This window comes from Haliaeetus albicilla, chromosome 8, assembly GCF_947461875.1.
Source record: "Haliaeetus albicilla chromosome 8, bHalAlb1.1, whole genome shotgun sequence".
Classification (NCBI taxonomy): domain Eukaryota; kingdom Metazoa; phylum Chordata; class Aves; order Accipitriformes; family Accipitridae; genus Haliaeetus; species Haliaeetus albicilla.
In genome coordinates, this window is record NC_091490.1 from 27,684,179 (window position 1) to 27,704,553 (window position 20,375).

Genomic DNA, 20,375 nt, shown 5'->3' on the forward strand with positions numbered 1-20,375 from the left:
AAACATAGGATGTTACAGAAAATGAGACAGCACGGTAAAATGGAAAAATATGTTGCCTGAATGCAAGTCTTTTATATCTAGGAGTTCATTTCTTATTCAAGAATCTGAATTTAATAAAATTAAATGAAATTTATTTATTAGCATCTGGAAAATTATGGGGTTTTTAATTTATTTTTTATTCTTCTTCTTCCACAGTAACAACACTACTTATCTCGGAACACAGAATGGCAGCTGGTGGTGAACAACTCCACATACATCATTATATTTGGCCAAGGAGCAACTGATGAACCTTTATTGTGTTCAACAAGCTATGAAATTTCTAGCACAGTGCTGGTGAAATTGAGATGCTACAGCATCATAAACTATCCCAATGATGATAACATATAGGTGACAGTAAGTGGAGGTGTTACATCACCTTGGCAAAATTACAATTTGGAATATAACTTTAACTGTAAATAATTACATGATAATCTGTATTTGGGGCTCAACTCTGTACTGCCTCCTGAATTCCATATATGTGTGCAGAGCAGGTGTACAAATGCTACCAAATAAGGCTAGTACATAGCATCTAACAGAAGAAATGCTAAATATAGTCCATAGACTACATTCACACAATTAGTTTGAGCATTGCCTTTGCCTGTGCTTGAGTCCTGACTCATGGACTCTCCAAACCCATTAAACTTGAGCATCTTTTTCCTAGTACCTGCTGTGGTCATGCTTGGAAGCTCTCCTGGGAGAAAAAGCCAGTGAAAGACGAGCCTTTCTTGCTGACCATGAGCTCCCTGTCTGGATTCCAAGCACCACTGTCTGGACAAAAGTGAGCTGTGTTAAAATCATGCTGATGGACAACAGTATCATTTTTCAATTGCACTGACTTTGTACTGCAACAGATTAGTAGCACCTTTCATGGTCAATTACTGTAGAAATGTAGTTCCATAAGTTCTTCCTAGCTGAGGCAAAATATCTGTTTTATAATTTTATAATAAAATATCCAGTGGATAGGACATTTAATTCTGTTCTAAAATTTTGATGATTGCAGATGTGCAAGAACTGCCTGAAGTAGAGCTATTGCTTAACCTGTGTGGACATACATTTTGAAGGCCTCAGGAATAATTTTGGAAACAACATTAAATGGAGGTATTTCCCCTTAGATCCCCCAAGAGCTGTTTAGGATCAGTATACTTACAAAGGAAACTCAAAAAAACTTATTATTGATGTCCATATGTACAGGTAGACTTCAAAACGGGAAGAGAGGCAATTTTGCTTCCTAAAAAAGTGTAGCTAGCTTTGGTCTTATAGTACGTTGTTAGTCTTCTGAGAATTAGCACGATTTCTACTGTTTCCTGCAACCAGTCCCTTTGGAAATACCATAAAAATACTTCCATTAGTGTGATCTTCTACTGTCGCTGCTTTGGGTTATGATATGCAAATGCCACAGCCTGGAATTAGGCTGCCTTCCAATATAGTGTAGCCAATCCAAACTGACTCAGCTGTGGGAAAGTTCCTAATTCTAATCACCTGCTTCAGATGTGTTTGAATTCTGTGATTCACTTCCTTGTTTTTGATGCAAGACCTAGTTCTGAGTTGTTCTCAGTACAGGATCCAACAGGAGAAAAATAACAGTCATTTGTACAATGTCTTTCCATCTTCTGATTCCAGCATCACCCAATGTCTCTCTTGGTGACTTAGAAGAGCCTATTTCAATAGCAAAGTTGGGCAAATTAAGGAAACATGTTCTTTAGTGAATTCTGATCTCCAAATAATTATAATCTAAGTTGAAGCCGCATTTAACATGAGGCAATTATACAGCATCATTTATCACTTCACATTTTGAAGTTATGCAATAATTCTTTCTTCCAAGTCTAATAAAAAAAAAAAAAAGGTTTTTTCTATTTTCGTTTTGAAACTACCAAGTTTTGTAATAAGTTAGTTTCCGTATCATTTTCCTTGGAATGTTATTTTAAATCTCTTCTGTTAGAGAAATCATCAAATATCCTTGTGATTTCCTTCACAATGTATTCTTTGTTGATATAATATTAATTAAATGTCTGGTGAAAGCAATGGACAAGCAATGTTGGGCAAATTCCACTTAGCCTGAGACTGTCTTATCTTCAGACTGACTCCCAAATCTGTGGCTTTAAAGTGCTATAGCAATAAAACTGCTAAATCAGTAGAAAGCTTAAACTAGATAGTAATATCTCTTATTACCATGTAATGTCAAAAGGAAGTGATAGCAGAAATAAGTAATATAGCCAAGTATGAATTGTACAAATTAGGATGCTTTGCTTTAATTTAAAATGTTTCAAAAACTAGAAAGGGTTCAGTACAGATTCATTCATTATAAGAAGTTCATAAAAATACCTCAAGTGGACTTTATTGAAATAATATGCATATGAGATCTGACTTTTCTCCGAGTAATTTTATCTGAAAAGTCCTGTACAACTTTTTATTTGCAGATAATTGAGAAATCACAGTTGGTATGTGAGATTGAAATAGTCTCATTATCTTCTATGAGGAAGCTCAGCATAGCATTCCTATGCCTTTGGTGTGGTTTTAATTATATTTTCCTACCAATCTCTTGACCCTTTCCTGTTTTCTGAAGTATTAGTTATTCTGAAATATAAAAACTTGCATATTTAAGATTTATTCAGCCACACATATTTTTAAAAAGCTAGTTTACATCTTCATAAAAATTATCTAGGAAAAGTCAGTCAGCATTGAAAATGCAGGGACTAAGGCTGTCTTGTGGGTAAGCCACTAACAGGATGGAGCTTTCTAGATCTGACTGCAATTTCTAGTGCCACCACCAGTGATCCTGTGTCATCATGAACATAGGCCTAGATTTTTATTTAGGGAATTAGATGTATGAATAACTCTGAGACGTCTGGGTCTCAAAACCTACATTCCTTGTTTCCCTTATCTGTAAACTGGTACTGTTGCTTATCTTGCTTTCTACATAAAGATGTAAAACCAAAGTTTATCAGACTTCTAAGGCAGATACCAGGTGATGGGGATACTGCCTGTTCTCCTGAAACTTCATTACTGATTTTTTCATGCCACTGTGGGCTGGACTGAAGTACCACCCTTTAAATCAGTCAGAATGATGAGATCATACACGTATGCAAAAAGATGGTTGTGCAGTAATTATCTGTGGTTTTATTGGACTTCATAAAAGTATAAAAGGCAATATAATATATTCTCAAATAGTCTTAAGTTTTGACTAAAGATTATTTTACTGGTTTAACTTTGGTGGTTATCTTCCCTTTTGCTACCCCCTCTCTCTCTTTAATTCCATGTGCAATAGTATTTTAATTATACTGTTGATTTTCCAGCATAGAAACAAAATTGTTTTTTCCAGAACTTATCAAAATCATCGTAAAGATGGAAAAAAAGTTATTTGACATATATGTAAAATAAAAAATATGATGTTCTTTCCCCCTTATAAGAATGAGATCAAGAAGGATTTCCTAAGTTGACAAAACACATGCAAAGAATGCATGTTTTAAAAGGGAAAAAAAAAAACAACTCAGACTTTTCAGTTTACTGTAGCTTCGACATAATTAGTCTAATTCAGATGAGTTCAAATCACCAGTAAATCAGTGTGTCACTGGCTATTTTGGGGGGAATAAGGGAATAGGACCCCCTTCTAATCAGTTAGAAAAAACCCTCACTTTTTTGTGCCTTCAAGTCATCTTTACAAAGGAATAGATTTTTTTGTCATACACATCTATTTCACCTTGTCACTATTAGAAGTTTAATATGTAGGTAGGTTAAGAACAATACTCTACAGTGCATGAGGATCTTTTTTTAATGCTTTCCATGCACTCACCTAGAGATAGTGGCTATTACGGGAGGTCTCTTATTATATATGCATTTACTAAGAGAGTTTAAGTGATGAACAAAAATGAAGTAGAGTTAATACAATTTTGTTTTTTATTACTTGGGATTAGCCAGCTGGAAAACTGTCTATCTTGCCTTAGCCTGTTTTGCTATTTAGATGTATCAGCACAATGTTCTCAAAGATCTCTGTGGAATATAGCTTTTATTTTAACAGAAAATGCATCAGATATTGCTGATATGTGAGCGAGATGTGGCATCTTGAGTAGCAATTAGTCTTCTGAGGTGTTCAGCAGTTTCAGAGTTCACTGACAGCAAAAGATAGGATCTGGGCCAAAAAAAGGAAGTACCGGATATTGGAGCTGCCTGCTATGAGATCCTGGTAGCTCTGGAAGATGGAGAGTACTGGAGGATGGGAGAACTTTGGAGAGATTTTTCTCGGTAGCAAATATCATTGTGTTTGAGACACTGGACTAACCAAGTGCTAAGACATCCGCAGGATAGCTAAGGTGATTTTATGATTAGCAGAAGGCATTTTCGGAGGTGGTTCAATCTATACTAATGTCCAGCATCTCGGTTTCTGGCATTGGCTGAAAAAAACAGCAACCTCTGGAAAGCAGTTGAGGTTAATGTTATGGTAATGGTGGAGATTATATTTGATGAGGAACACAATGGATGCAGCATTCAATCTCAGAGTCTTTTCTCAATGAGTACAAGTCTCCATAGTAGAGAAAAAAGGTTGTAAATTCACTGGCTTATGTCACACAAGGGCATAGGAGGTAGGATCTGCTGCTTCTCTCAAACTCTATGACAAAGTATAGCTTTAACTGCTCTGAAACTCAGGGACTGTTTTTCATAGTAACTGCAAAGGCATATACTGATGTAAATCCATTTGGCTTGATTCCACCCTCATATTGACCTGAATGAAAATGCACTGCAGTCAAGTAACTTACTTCAAGACAAAAAATAGACTTAGATCATAGTCAGGTCCCTGGTCTGCTATTACTGTTCTTTTTTCTTCCTTTTGATTTTGGGTGCTCAAAAAGAGAGGAAGTTGGCCTGCTTTCCCACTGTGTTGCATCTTATATAGTGAAACAGGCTTATGCAGAGGTAATGCACAAACTTCCAACAAATGATCTTTTTACTTGGAAAATGTCTCATTGTGGGCATCTCAGGATTCACACTTAACCAGCAATAAAGTAATTTTGTCTCATCTGCAGTAGAAATTCTGCGGTGCAGCCCTTTAGCCTAGGATTAAAATCTCCTGTGCAGGAAGGAAATGAAACAAGATTTTCTTGCCTCGGTTTCATTTGATGAAACCCCACTACTTCATATCACATAGGGCCTGTTGACCCACTCTGAGACTCTGAGAGTCCTTGAGGTCTTTTTACATTACTTCTCACAAAGACTGTAGGTCCATCCTGAGTCGTGCTGCATTTCATCGTAGGTGGTGCAGTGTTTTGCCACCTTTGCTCTGTGGTTTATTTTATAGCAAGTGTAATGTAAAATATGATTGGGTAATAAGAATACTACCTATGGCTACCTCAAGAGATTAGCTACATTATTCACGAGACTTTGTGCCTGAAGTAGCATCCTACACCAGAAATAAAATAGTGAAATATCAGATAGGAAAATGGAATTATCCATGTTTTATTCTGGCAGAAATAAGGAAAAATAAAGGAAAAAAAACCACTCAAGTCAGTAATTTTCATTTCAATCTACCTGTGTATGGTATCTTTTAAAGAGAGTGTGTATTTCTGTTCAGCATGGTTGCTAGGTCAAATACTGCTGTTTACACTTTTGACTGTAGCAGCTCTGCTCAACTCTTATCCATACATTGTCCTTTAAAGAAAGAAATGTATCTGGAGGCAGTCGTTTTAACAACAAAAATCTCCTTGATCTGTCATTGCAGGTGGGGTGCAGCTTATTAAGTGTTGTGAGAAAAGCTTTATGTCCCTCACAAGATTTAGACAGTGCTTGTGCAATTCCTTTTCATGTTTCAAAATGAATTAAACAGGAAATAAATGGAAAATTTCAATGCTAACTTTCAGATAATTTTTCCCTAGAAAAAAAAATATTAAATAGCAGGTTAAATTAATACAATACTGTCTGTGTTGGTGAGACTTCATTAATAAGCACTGATATAATATAGATCATACTTTTTCACTGAAAGAATGAAGTGTGTGTGATAGCTGTCTATGAACAGATAATTTAAGCTGATACCAGAAAACACTCAGATTCTGACTTCTATTGATATCTTCTTTCACTGTCAGTTTTGCCTGCATTTTCATTGCTAGCAATGGCCGTTTAAGTGAAGAAATGCAGCTCCCAGCATGAAAGGATTATTTTGCTAATCTTCCTTGAATCTTCCCCCCAAGTATTCTATCAATATGAGGTTGTTGGTAGGAGACAACTTCAATAAACTTAATACAAATCCTGTTTTTTGGAGCTGTGATTTGAAGTTGCATAGCATTCCACAGTCATGTGGAAGGGTATTTACTAGAACTGGTTTTAGTCATTCTTTCATTCTGCTGTCCCCTAAATCTAAGATCCAATAGGAATAATGTTTTCCTGTAGCTGCCCTGGCAAATATGGCAGCAATTTGGTACCAGAAATTCACACAGCTTTCAAATCCAATTAGACTCATGCCATCCTGCTGTGGCGTACATTAAAATTTAGCAAATGAATCTTACAGAATGACCTGCTGCTTATGCTACAGTATTTCTTCCTTTTATTAAAGGTTTCTTCAACCTGAATTTTATTTTTTCTGTTTTTCTACAGTTTTTCTACAGTTTCCCTTTTAGGAAAGGGAAAATGTATTCAGAGGCAGTGTTGTAAATGGTACAATATGTTCCTTCTGAGATAATAGAGATGACCCGGCTGTTAATAAAAGATAAAACCATTTCCAGGGCCCTGAAGTAACTGGCAAGAGAACCCACAAGGCAAATAACTTTTTCTGTGTAGGCTTTTTAGAAAAACAAAACAAAATAAAAAACAACACACCTTCACCCCCATTTTAGCTATCCTACATATGCATTGGAAATATATGTCTCATGAAGTAGATGAAACCGCTGTCCCAAAGGTACATTGCGATGTGATTTCACCAAGAAAAAGGATTTACTAAGATTCTCTTTAGTAAAAGAGACCCTGGAAAAGCCACGGATCATTACAGCCAGAGTTGGACCTGACAGATTCTTGCTGATTGACCGACTCTTCATCTTGTTAGGTGTGAGAACTTCTCGTCTAGCACATCAGAATATGAACTAACACACTAAATATTTCATTCTGTGCAAAGTTAAGTATCACAGGGTTTAATTCATCTTCATCAAGAGTCCTTACTGAAAATAAAATAGGCACAACTCAGGAGAGTAGAAGAGGAGAGGAATAATAATTAAAGCACAAATAATCAGAGCATGTGACTCTATTAAAATTTATTAGTAGTATACTTTGTAAAATCTGTCATACCTTTAGAGGTGCTTTGCCTTGATGAAGTGTTCTAGCCTGGGGCACTGGGTTTTTGGATCCTTGAATCTTGCAAAGACAGTCCTGGTAAGTGAAATGGGGTGTGTGTGGCAGCATAAAGCCCCATCTTGCTCCAGTAAGTCCCACCAATTGACCTGCAAAGTGCCCCAGGGTGTAGCCAGAACAGGGGAATTCTGCACTAGTCTGCACCCTTTGGTGCTACCTCTCTCGATCCCTTCCTCCTGAACCAAAGGGCGCCTTTTCTAGTTGTCTTAGGGAAAGACCAGACCGGCTGGAGAACAAAGGGGCACTGGCGATAACGGTGCCTAGCGATTCCCCGAGGGTTGGCATTGGCATGAGATACAAACCCTGTGTCTGCACAGTGCTGTACCTGGGACTGACCTATTCATATGCCAGTTCTGGGATTAGGGAGCCTGGCACTACCTTTGCCTCTGCTCTTCTGCACACCAAGCATGAGCACCATGTATCTGAGTCCTGTACCCAGCTGCTTTGTTCTTCAGATCTAGGCCTGCAAAATGAAATCCCACCAGATCTGAGAAGGGCCAAAGGTCTTTGCTTTAACACTTTGATAATGACTTTTCTATTTGTAACAAAGCTTTCTGGATGGCATAGTGGTTTACCTTGGTTAATCTATTATATGTTATTTTCACTCCTGCATTTTCATTGCTTAATTCATTTTAACTTGTGTTGTTGTGAGATTCTCGTATTGAGACCATCCTGTTTACTCATGCACTTAATTTGTCCCTGCAGCTGCAGTCTGAAAACCTTTTCTAGCCATGACTGTCTTGCAGGATTAAGCTGCATACACTGTTGCTCATGAACATTTTGTGTCATATTTGCTTTAGTGAATGATCTGATATCAGAGCGTACAGGAACTGTTTCTGTCATTTGTGTTATGATTTTTTTTCAGAACATGGAGTCTGAGCTGAATGTATAGGGTTGGGATTGTGTTAATTTTGCTTTTCTGACTTGTTACCTCATGATGCTGTGGTTTGTATTACAACTTTGCCAATTCTTCATCCACTCTATTCAATTTCCAAGAGAATGTGCCTGGAAATAATCACCCTTTTTCCCCTCTGTGATACCTGCGCTTTCTTGTCAGTGAGTCACCCAGTCACTGTCCCATTTCTGAACATGCAGTTTTAATAGAAATGCCAAAGGTAGCAAGTCTAGTCTAATGACTAAGTGCATTGAAAATCACGGAGTGGATGCGTTAGCAAGGAGTTGAGAGCTTGCTCCCAAAAAGCTTTTGAAACCCCACCAGAAATACGGCTAATCTTTAAGAGCAAGATTATGACTATAATGTCACTTTGTAGGAACCCCTTTCATACCCTGAAGGAGCTAGTTTGTATCTTTTTTCCAGAGGTACAAAAATGTCAGAGGTTTTGCCTGCTTACACACTCTACTAGGCAAGTGGGTGGGCAGGTAAGAATAGGCAGGAAAATACTGCAACCTTCTTTTCTTCTTCTTCCTTCCTAAATGGTCTTTGGTTCTGGTTTGGAAAGATGACAATTTACTGTTTGCTTTTGTTCAGGGATGGATACACAGTCAAAATCAACCTTCTGTCAGAAATGGTGTGAACTAGTTGTTTTTTAAATCACTGCTTCATCAATGGCCCTTTTTCCAGCTGAACTAATGTTACTTCATCTAACCGTTCTCCAGTCCTGTTTATGCTTTATTTACATCAGCTCCTCTCCAGAGCCAACAGGAGCAACCATTAGCAAGGGATTCTTTTCGTTTTTCAGGTTGGAAAAGCCTGGGTAAAGCTCAAGGCTGTTACAAAGGTGTAAGAACCAGCAGGGTGTACACAGCCAGGCTCCCAGCTTGCTTTGCACAGGGCAGTCCCTCTGGAAGCAGGGCTCTCTGTGTTGAACACTCCTCCTTGAGTTATTGCCATAAAGAGGAGTGATCTGACCCATATATATTAGAGTCAAAAAGACCTCTAGAGTCACCTACTCCAACATTTGCAAACAATGTAGGTTGATGTGATCCTCAGGGATGAACATTTGCCTTGAAACCAGTGACCCTCTCTGCCATATTACCTCCCTCTTCTCTCATTTTGTTCTATTTAATCTACATTTTTCCCTTCAGTAATTTTGAGCTATTACTACAGTTCTACCTGCTTTCCCTATGCTGCCAACAGTCCTCCCACACCACCCTCCACCTTCTTTTTATTAATTCTTCTTAAGTACTCACAGCCTGTTATCATGTCATCTTTTCACTAGACAGGGCAAATTCAGCAGTTGGTTTTCTTGCCTAGCTACTCTTAATATAATAGTTGCAGTCTTTTGAACTGTGAGGATTTTTTTGTTTGTTTGCTGGCTGCCCTAGTTAAGTCATCTTTTTTCATCAAATCTACCACAATTTCCTAGTAGGGAATGCTCAGAGCAGTGCAGATGTAGCCTTACCAGTGAGGACTGTGTAAAACATTATTTCAGTTATGTGTATAATACCTTTCTTTATGTAGCCACAAGGACAGTAATCAATGGGATAGCAGAAAACACTGAATTTTACAGAAGTTACAGGAAAAATCACTGACCACTGTGCAAATCAGTGAAAGATGAACTAGGGCAGAAAGATTAAGAAATTCATAGAAAGATGTTCTATCTTCTTAACAATCCAAAGATAGACAACCACCCATAGATTTATATTTATTTTTTTCCTTTTTAGAAAAACATATAAAACATAAAAAAAAAAACAACATAGAAGTTATATTTAAAATCTTTATTCTCATGCTCTCCACAAAACAGTTTGGGCCAAGCTCCTTTACTGATTATCAGCCCATCTTGAATGCACACAGTGCTTTGCCCCCTGGTCTCCAAGGGCACCCAACTGGTGCCACCATGCAGCACAATACCCAGAATGCTGCCTCCTCTTACCTGGTTCATGCATCATGTTCTAAATCACAGCATTTACTGAGTGGAGGTGAAATAACTTAGCATAAAGGCAAGGTCCGGTTTGAAAGAATCAGCACGAATTTTGGTTTGGAGTTATGAGCATATCAGTAGTCATACTGCAAAAAGGAACATGCAGCCTATCTTTTTTAAAATTGCTTTTAAATTGAGGGGAAGGAAGGGTTGATTTATGTATATATTACATGTTTGCTTTCATTTTAACTGCAAATAATTTTGCATAACGTGCACTCAAGATTGTTTGAAACACATATACGATACTTCATCATATTTCTCTCTCAACACATTGTGAAAAAATAATGGGAGAGAAGGATATTCACTTAAAAACATAAAACTTTAATTAAAGGTATCTATATGTGAATCATCTTTCTTCAGAATGTTATTCAATATTGCCACCTTCAGGCCAAAGTGTATATAAGCAGTTAAGGGGATTTCTCCCACACAGAATCTTACAATTTTGCATGTTTACAACTTTTAAAACCATGCTAGTGCCTTTTCTTCTGAGACTTGGGAGGGCAGGCAGTGGTGGCATTGTGAATTTGGGGAAATTACATTCCTTGAGCTTAAGGAAAGAAAAGCAGAGGCGAAGAAAGCACCACAGTTAATACATTAAACCCACATAGTGTGTGGTTTCCCTTAACAAATCGTCTCAGACAATTAGAATTATGCTTGTTGGTTTTCTGCGGTTTACTTTTCTGTTGCCTTGTCTCTTGCAAAATTTCTCCCAAGCTTTCCCTTTTTCCTCCTACTTCTACCCAGGAAGGATAAAGATGATTTGTAAAGTGAATAGATTTGGCTTGGTTGAAATTCAGATCAAAGTTAAACCTGAATTTATAAGAGGAATTCACTAAATTAAGGAAACACAATGAATTCTGGTGGAAAAGAAAGGGAACTTATGTGATAGTAATTAAACTATGATCTTAATCTATAGCAAAAACGTCAAAGCTATTTGGTTGTACCAAACATTTTGAGTCTCTCTTTAAGGGTTCAGTGAAAAAATTGATAAATAACAGTAACCCTTCTAGGTAGGCACTCTCATTAAGTAACATTCGCTTTGTCCATAGGCAAAAACTCTGCTGATTTCTTCCAGTGCTAAGTAGGGAGATGGGTCCATGGCAGCGAGTTATTGATTAATTGATGGCAGGATCCCATTTCCTGTGTATCCAAAGCCAAACCCTTTTGAAATATAGCATTACGTAAACAGTGCCTTCCACCCAGAGAAAAATGTCATGCTGTTTAGTAACAACAATGGCAAACACTCCCTTTGGACTGAGGCATAACGCTTCACTTCCCACTTAAATGGTTTTGCACTGTTGCACTAAAGAGCTGGCACATTACTCCCCACAGGTGGCTGCATTTCAGCGGCTGGGTGAAATGAGTCTCTATTTCATCTTTCAGCCGTAGTGAGTACTAAACATAACATAGGGCTCCTCTGTTTCCACAGGCTATTAACCTTCCAAAAGGCTATTTACCTCTGAGGCTAAACTTCACAGTACTTCGACTTCAATTCTGAGAAATGTCTCTATTCAAAAACAAAGCATTAAGTGAGAGTGAATTAAGTCTCCTTCCAACAAATGGTAAGCGTATGCCAGAGCTAAGTGGGGGCTTAGACAGCTTTTTGAACTTAGTCCTTCTCAAAAGTAACATTTGAGCAAGTTTGAGCAAAACCTCTTCATCCTTTTTTTAATAATGAGAGAATGGCAATAAAACGCATAACCTTACTGAACTTATGTCTGTGAAAGCATCTTAAAATATAGCACCTTATCAATAGTAATTTCATTGGACTTACAAAACATAGCAGAAGTTCAGAAGAACTGAAAGCTGATGTCTCCAAAAGAAAATGGTAGGTCTGCAAAGACTTACTGGCATCCTTCACATAAAGAACCCTAGCTTTCTTCTTGGGGAAATATAACCCTCATCTAGCTGACAACAGGACCACCTAAACAAATAGTTTAAATTCTCAGTTAGCTGAAGGTAATATTTGCTTAATAGGGCAAGTGGAAAGGGTTGTTTTCAATAAGTAGGTGGGCTAGTTGTTTAACCACAGGCACTTCAACAGCTTCAAGTATGAGTACAATCCCAAGTGAACTTGGAGGGAGAAGCTTTATCAAGGAAAGGGAGGTATGTATATGTGTTACAGCTGGACTAAACAAGACACTATATATGCCATGTCTACAAGGTATTGTACAAAACTTGTAGAGAAAGGTAATAGCTAAGCATTCAATAGCTTATTTTCATTCCCACTGCCATTTAGAAAATGTGGCTGAAAGTGAGATATTCTCTGCGTTTATAAAATGGAGAATTATAACAAAAACGAAGGGCTGTAGAAGTGGGTGGTTAGTCAGAAATACTTTCTACACTGGGAAGAGGAAATAACAGTGAAATTAGATACTAAAGGGAGGAAAGCACATCTGACAATAATTCAGCATTCAGTCACTGGCAAGGGGAGCTTAACAGTCCAAACAACAGACTTTAAAATATTTAATCTGCAGGATCTGTAGAATTATGTATAGGAAGAGGTATCTTGGTTGTTTTCTCAAATTAAATTGATTGAGGTCTGTGCATTATATTACATGGATTTATTCTGATTAGATCTAAAGCTAAATATCTTTCTTCCCAAGAGAGATTCAGAAACTCAAGAACTTTTTTCTTTTTCTTTTTTTAATGTCATGGGTTTATCTCAGGGACATTGCGGCATTTTTCCTGCATCCATGGTAGCTCAGAAACTGGCACACCAATCGGCTGCTGCCTTGCACTGGAAAAGCTGTTGCAGTTCAGTGTGGCTACATGGAGGCAGTTATAATACAATCACAGTGGTATCTGAACACTGTGTAATCTCCGAAGTGCTTGAGGATGAATGGCTTATATAGATGTAGAATATTATTACTGTATACTCTACTTAATTGGGACATACTGAATAGGGATAGCTGCTTTACTGGGTCTGTCTCCGTGGAAAATAATGACAGTGTGTAGTAACGACTGTTAGTTAATCAAGATAGTATTGGCATATGTTCTGCTTAAGAGGTCTGATTTAGTTTCTGCTAAATAATGCTGTTTAACCAGGTGACTTATAGGTGTGAAATCCTGAACTGGTTTTTAAGTATGCAAATATGCCAAAAAAGACGAAGCAGCCTATTTTCCTAGATCCTTGGGTAGCTCAGTCAAGGGTGGCTGAGTTCAATGGCGCTGGCTGAGGGTACGAGCAGTCTGTCGGCATTGCACCAAATCACTTTTGATCGTGGCACTGACAATCCCACTGGCAGGGGTAATTCTTGGTTGGCATTTGTGTTGCTCGTAATAGGCGAGTGTGTGCATTGCACCGTGTAAACAGATGCACACCAAATACTGTATCACACTGTCCAGTTATGGGCCTGACCACTCCAAAACAACCCAGTGTGTGCGGTGCGCCTTCTTCCCAGGCTTCCCCAGTGGAAGACATCAGAGCTTTTGGAGTGTATGGGGAGCGTATCACTCTCTTCAACAAGCTGTCCTGCATTTAACTTCTTCCTTGCCAGCTTCAAGCATGCTTGGGCCCCAGTAGACCTTTTCATGTGAATTCAGTAAGTCTCCTTGGACTGTGGCTCAGTGAAGTGCAAAGCAGTTCTGCTAAATTAAACAGCAGTCTGTGGAAGAACTAATTCAGTTTTTAGTGTTGAGGGGCACTGGGGCTTGATGGACCTGGCACATGTGGAAGTGCCACTGCTTTGTCTTCTCAGCCATAAACCATTTGCTTAACTGTAATATAAGAGTATATTAGTCCATGCCTCTTTCCATAAGAATGTTGATCTTCTCTAGCCTGACAAATCACATATGCTTTTCACAGGTAGGAAACACAGTCTTTGATTTCTCTGTTAGAAAGATAATCATGCTAATAAATGCTGCAAATCATTGTAGTCTTCATAATGGGGTATTAAAATGAAAAGCCCACAGATGCTCTGTAATGATTTACAGCCTTGCTGATTAAACACCTTGGGCTGTTTTATTTTACCATGGAACCAAAGAGACTTTACCATTTGTCCTGTATGGAGAAACCCTGAAGATACTGATAAGTCATTTCTGAGTAAAAATTTGTAAAGTCACCATGAAACCAGTAGGTGATCTCAGAAATCATTTAAGCATTCTTTCCAAAATTAGCATTTGATACCAGAAGTATTGTTTTCCATATGAGAAATCCTTTTAAATATCCTGTGCAGTGGATCTGGTAACTGCTGGAAGCTGTGTCTTATTATAGCTCCTTGAAATACACATTGTAAAATTAAAATCATTCAAAGTGTATTCTGCTTCTGAGTTCACAGAGTTTCCATAAAAGTTCAGTGTTTCTATGGTTTTCTTTTCATACCATCAGCAATTTCTGGACTCTGGAAAACTTGGGGTTTGCTTCTCACCCTTAACTGAAAAACACCATAAAAGCTGAGCAAACCCTATGATGTTACATTCTTCAGTTCTAACCTGGATTACAAAATTGTTTGTCAATAAGCTGTGATGGCTTGTATGCTGTGTTTGATGTATTTCTTGAAACCTCAGCTGCTGAAATAATGCACAGAATTAATCTCATCTAACTTATACCACCTGAAAATTAAAGCATATGTTTTCAACTGGTTTTCTAAGTGCTCTTGCTTCTCTATGCAGCTGTGTAAACAGTCAGTTAGGTGGAGTTCCAGGACAAGGTGAGGTGTGAGTCTCTTTCTGCAGATGCTTTTCTCTCTTTTTCCACTAACAGAAAGGGACTTTGGCTGGCATGCTTAGCCTAAACATTACCTGTTCCCTTTCTGAAACTCACTCTCTGGGTTCCTTATGTTAAACTTCCATAACTCTTTGCATACTTTCTATTGTCTATCTTTAAGCAGAATAGCTCATTCCTTGTTGTTTCTCTCTGCAGCTTGTTTTAAGAATAGCATACTATTTAATGTCTTCTATTCTCTATATTTCCTACCTATTTCACATTTAAGTGAAGGTAAGGCTGTGAAGGTCTGTCTCCAGTGCTCTGTACCCCATAGGTATTGGGGCTCTTATCTGCCTCCCAGGTGAACAAGGTTATTCAGTTTGTTCAGTGCAGAGGATCTCTATGGAGCCAGCTGACTGCTTTTTGTGGGACCAAGAAAGAGTCAGGGGTACCTCCTTGAGGAAATTCTCAGCAGAGCTCATAGCACAGGCCATAAAAATATTTCAGATGCAAATATTCTACTTACCGTTGCAGCCGCATAATCTGGAGGAGTACCTCCAGATTTAGAGATGTGAGAACAAAATGTAGCCCCATTAACTTAGCTGTTCCTAGTCTATGAGAATGTCAATTATGAACAGTTTGGCCCTGGATAATTAAACAACAAACTTCTTGTTAACTGCTAGTAGGAATTAATTCTTTGCATGGTCTTAATTTTATTGTATTTCACAGAGAAGGTGAATCAGAGTTGTGATTAGTTTTATTCTCTGTAAACCCTTTCAAGTCATAGGATGAAATAAAATTATGACTGAGTCTAACGATGGACATGGATCAAGATGGTTTTTTTCTGTCAGAAAATGGACTATTATGAAAAGGTTTCCTTCCATCATTAGTTTAGGAAAGAAGAGTCAAGTTGGAAAATAGAACAGAAAATAAAGGTAAAGTTATAGACTGCAGTAGGCAGAGAGAGACAGTTTCAGCTCTTCCCAATTTGCTAGAAAGTTATCTCTGCCTGTCTCATCACCTTTCATTCCCCCTACTCCCAGCTTATGTTAAAATATTTACTTAGGCTGTTACCTAAAACCACAGCAGCTAAACCACTTTAGTATGGGGTGAATTTGCAACACGATTCTTATAATTTGTGCCCAGGGACTGGGCAGAACTATGCATCATTATGCAAGTGGCGTATGTAACAGCCAGGCTAAATGGTAAAACAAAAAGGAAAAGAAAGGAAAACACTCATGGATGTGCCTGAAAATTGACGCAGTAGTTTTCTCTGAAGCAGTTCTCTCATATTGTGAAAATATGTGCTTGGACCATTTTAAAACTTTTTATTATTTACTCAATAGACCATAACAGCTCTGAAGCTTACTGCAGTGTTTATTCAATAGATGAGCTCTGTATTTTTGGTCTATCATGTAAATATGCATTTGAGCAATTCTAAAAGGGCATATTTTACTCAATGGGCCATAGTGGCTCCTCTGGAGCCTGTTATGTTGTATGGTATCTTGTAGTATGTTGCAGTTCCAATGTTAATACATACATACTCCTCTCCATGGTGCGCTCTTTCAGTATGCTCTAAGGACTGAGTCCCTTCTAACCACTCAGGTGCCTGCATGGAAAGGGGTATTGCTCCAAGCAGCATTAGATTGTGTCAAGCTTCTCTCTCTCTCTTTTTAAAGAGACCTGCTTCTGGGGGTAAGCAGGTCAGTGGGAATTAATGCCACTGTCCAAATTTTACTGGAAGATCGTATAGTTAAATTAACATGAAAAAAAACCCACTTCCTCCAATCCCTTGGTAGTCCCTGCATGCTTGCTTGAAAATCTTAGTTTTCTGGTGTGTCTGTGAACGTCCCAATGACATTATCTTAAGCACATGGAATTTATTGTCTTTTTTAAATAATGCAGACACTTGGCTTTGTCTTGCACTGATTCTTGTCAGCATCCCCCTGCATAGGATCTATATGTTTCTAGTGATGCAAAAGGGAAGGTGGAGCAGCAAGCTGGAGTGTCCTGTGAAAGCCTGAGGTGCAAGGGTTTACTTCCTGAACCATAAGCATCTCTTCAGGTTGTGTGAGGGAGGAGCTCTTCTGTAAACAGCAGTCACTCAAGACTACAAGGGTTTTCACCTGCCCCTGGCTTTCCCACAGAATGACAAAACCTGTGCTTAAGGTATTTACCTCAGACCCTGTGACAGCATAAGGAACCTGTCTTAGCTATGAAAACACCTCCTCAGTTAAAAGCTGGACCAGAATCTCTGTTAGTGCATGTTAGCCTATATGACTGGAAATATTTTATATTGTCATCTCTGCTCTTTCCCGTCCTTCAGTAAAAAAAAAACTGATTAATTGTTGGATTTTTTGGATTTCTGCCTTCTCTTGTTTTCTTAGTTCTTTCAAAGCTGCTGGCATTGCTGAGGCATTAACACCAGTAAGAGCGGAGTTTGCATATGCAAATTGTACTCCCTTAATTAAAATCAGGAGCACTTGATTACACTGCTGAGCCCCAGAGCTGCAAATATGTAAACAAAGGTTACACGCTTAGAAAGGAAAATTGAGCCCTAAGTCATGTCTTTGTGATAGACTTTTGTTAGTTCTTAGTCTGCTGTTAACGTGAAGCCCAGTGCCAAATTAATTTCCTTATTCCTAGATTCAAGTGCATGCTCTTCCAGGAGCACACTTTGTGGTTATTTTGTTTAGGATTGGGATTGTTTTGTTTTCATTTTGTATTTGCTCCTCTGACTTGGAACCCTCTTGCTTTCTAGTTGGTAGGAATAAAGCATTTAAGAGCAGGTGTAGCTTGAAGAATGTGATGGGTCATCTAAAAAAAGTGATTAACAGGAAAAATAAGTCATGGGTTTTCATTTCTTTTTTAATTGTCCTCTAGTGTGTGGCCTTAGTCCTTCAAAATCCAGAGAATACTGCGCTTTTGCTGCCTCCAGAAGTCATGAGGACTTTGACTGGTGGACCTGAGAAGATGATTTGGTGAGACGTTGCCAGTTGTGGTAACCACCTTTCTCAAAATACTTGTTCCTGTCCTTGCACAGTAGTCTTTAGCCCCCCTCAGCTATGTTGATACAACTGTCCTTGGATCATTCAAATGATCTGGTCACAAAAAAAAAAAAAAACCAAAACAGCAGAGCACCCTAGTACTGTTTGCTTTCTCTAAAACAGATTATTTTAATTACCCAATTCATAGCACAGTTCCACAAACAGTGCTGGCATGACTGAGAGCCCTGGTGCGAGCCAGGGGAAAAAAAATGGCTGGGGAGGGATAAGTTGAGGAGCAAGAATTTCTTAGACTAGATATACCAATGTCACAAGCATACTTTGCAGATGGACCCTCTCTGATAAAGACAGTAGTGTTACATTTCAGTTTTTCTAAGCACAAAAGAGTGTAGCAGTGCAGAAGATTTGCTTTCCTTACAAACGTGTCTTATTGAGCTGTCAAGTTCCCTTTTTGATCAGTCAGTTATCTCCCAGTCTTAACAAATAAGACCACTCCTGGAACAGATATGGGAATTAAAAGGACACAAGATACTTATACTGCTGTAGCTCCCACAAATCCACATCTTCCCTAGGTGTTTGCTTAAGAAGCCATGCATATGGTGCAAAGTAGGTGTGATGCTCTTCCATGCTGTTTTGTTATACTTTCTTTGCAAGGTAAAAGTGACTGCACACAGTATTAGTCAGTAGAGATTAAGACTTGTTTTAGGTAAGAAGCTCTGAGATTTTCTAAGGCTGTGGTCTGATGTGCCTGTTAACTTGTTTAAAAAAGAATGTTGCAGGCACTTACTTTTTCAGCATTGATCTTAGTTTTAACACTTTGAGGTCTTTTCTGCTTGCTGTCTGACTATCTATGGGCTTTTGCTGATATGAAAGATATGTAGCAAAATTCAGCATCTGCACAGAAATAGCAAAGGCTGATGCCAATATGTCACATTTTCAGTTTGTGAATTCCACTAACTCATTTCACTTAGGGATACAATTCAAGCCCGTTCTGCACACACAACCTCTAATCAATTAGGAGTAACTAAGTATAACAGAAAATTTGTAAAATAAACTTCCACAAACTTCACAGGTCTGATGAAAGCATAGCTGGTAGGACCTAAGTTGAAGGCAGATCACAGCTACCGAAGTGCCTATCGGAGTACAGCCTTGGGTAAGATTTATTGCCATTAAGAAAGACAATTTTGATCAAAGTCCATAGAATCAAAGCATATATTCACCAAATCCACATACTGACCCCAGCATAAATACAGAAATTGCCATATTCTGATCTGTGACATAGAGACTTCACATCATCTGGAAAATGGATCTCTACATTTCGTCTTAATTTTCATGTTACTTAGTACACAGCCAAAGTAATACCCAATCTAGATTATTAATAGAAAGGAATGTGTTTCCTAAAGATGAACTAGAACCCAAACACAAAGGGCAAGTTTCTGTTATCAAGATAAAGTATATTCTCTTGTCAGTTCCTGCACACATTGCATAAACGTTAATGACAGTTTCAGCCACACACATGTAAATCTCTCATTAACACTAATGGACAATACACGCACATAGATCTCTGGTTAATACTGATGGGAATTACATATACGTGCAAAACTCATTAGCATTAATGAGAGTTCTCCTGTGGATATCTAATGATCATTAATGGGAGTTACACGCATGTGTATTTCCCATTAACATTAGCGGCACGTGCATCTCATTAATAATTGATGAAAAATACAGGAAGCCATATCTCTCATTAATATTAGTAGGGGTGATGCACACACTGCAAAGAGAAAGCTGTTCCTGCTACATCCTCAATGAGGAAAGTTCGAGCTGTTGTTAATTCTGTTCTAAAACAACTTCAGTTTGTGCTGTCTTGGTGAATTATCCAAGGTGTCCGTGACCTTGGCCACAAGGCACAGGTTTCCTTCCCACATGAATGAAGTATTTCTGAAAAAGCCCAAATATTCTTTTCTTTGGTACCAGACAGCATATCATCTCTGCAGGTTTTTTTAAGCAAACATATTTCTGAATTGCTGCTATTTCAAAGAAAAGTCTGTATATGCTTTTCACAGCATAGGGGTAGCACACCCCAGCTGCTGAGTTATTGTTCATAGGCAAACAAAATTTATTATAAGTTCTTGTGATCATAACTCCATTTTACATCATGCACTAATGTAATATCGTGTTAAACTCTGACATGGTTCCTGATGAATGTAGTAGAGACTAAAGGTTATAGCTTCCTTTTGAAGTAAAAAAGGTATGGTTTTACTACTGTACCGAGCTTTTTATCCTTCTGGTTACAAAGGAATTAAAGTTCAGTGCCCCTTTCAAAAATGTGTTCTCACGCCTGCCAAACTGTTTCCATGGGCTTTTCTATAGGATCGTATTTTAGATCTCCTGTCGAACATCTATTGCTGTTGCATAGTGTCAGTGCAGAGCTCAGAGTTTCACGTGATGGGGCAGCTGAGGAGTCTGTTCCTGGAG

The 20,375-nt window shown here is 38.3% G+C and overlaps 1 long non-coding RNA gene across 1 annotated transcript in view; it reads left to right on the plus strand.

The window, feature by feature from the left end:
• Window positions 1–12,267: 12,267 nt before the first annotated feature.
• Window positions 12,268–20,375, plus strand: part of LOC138686435 (uncharacterized) — a 40,666-nt gene continuing 32,558 nt past the window's right edge. Inside the window, exons 1-2 of the long non-coding RNA XR_011325815.1 lie at window positions 12,268–12,353; window positions 17,779–17,876. This is a non-coding gene — a long non-coding RNA (uncharacterized lncRNA). The remainder of the gene's footprint in view (window positions 12,354–17,778; window positions 17,877–20,375) is intronic.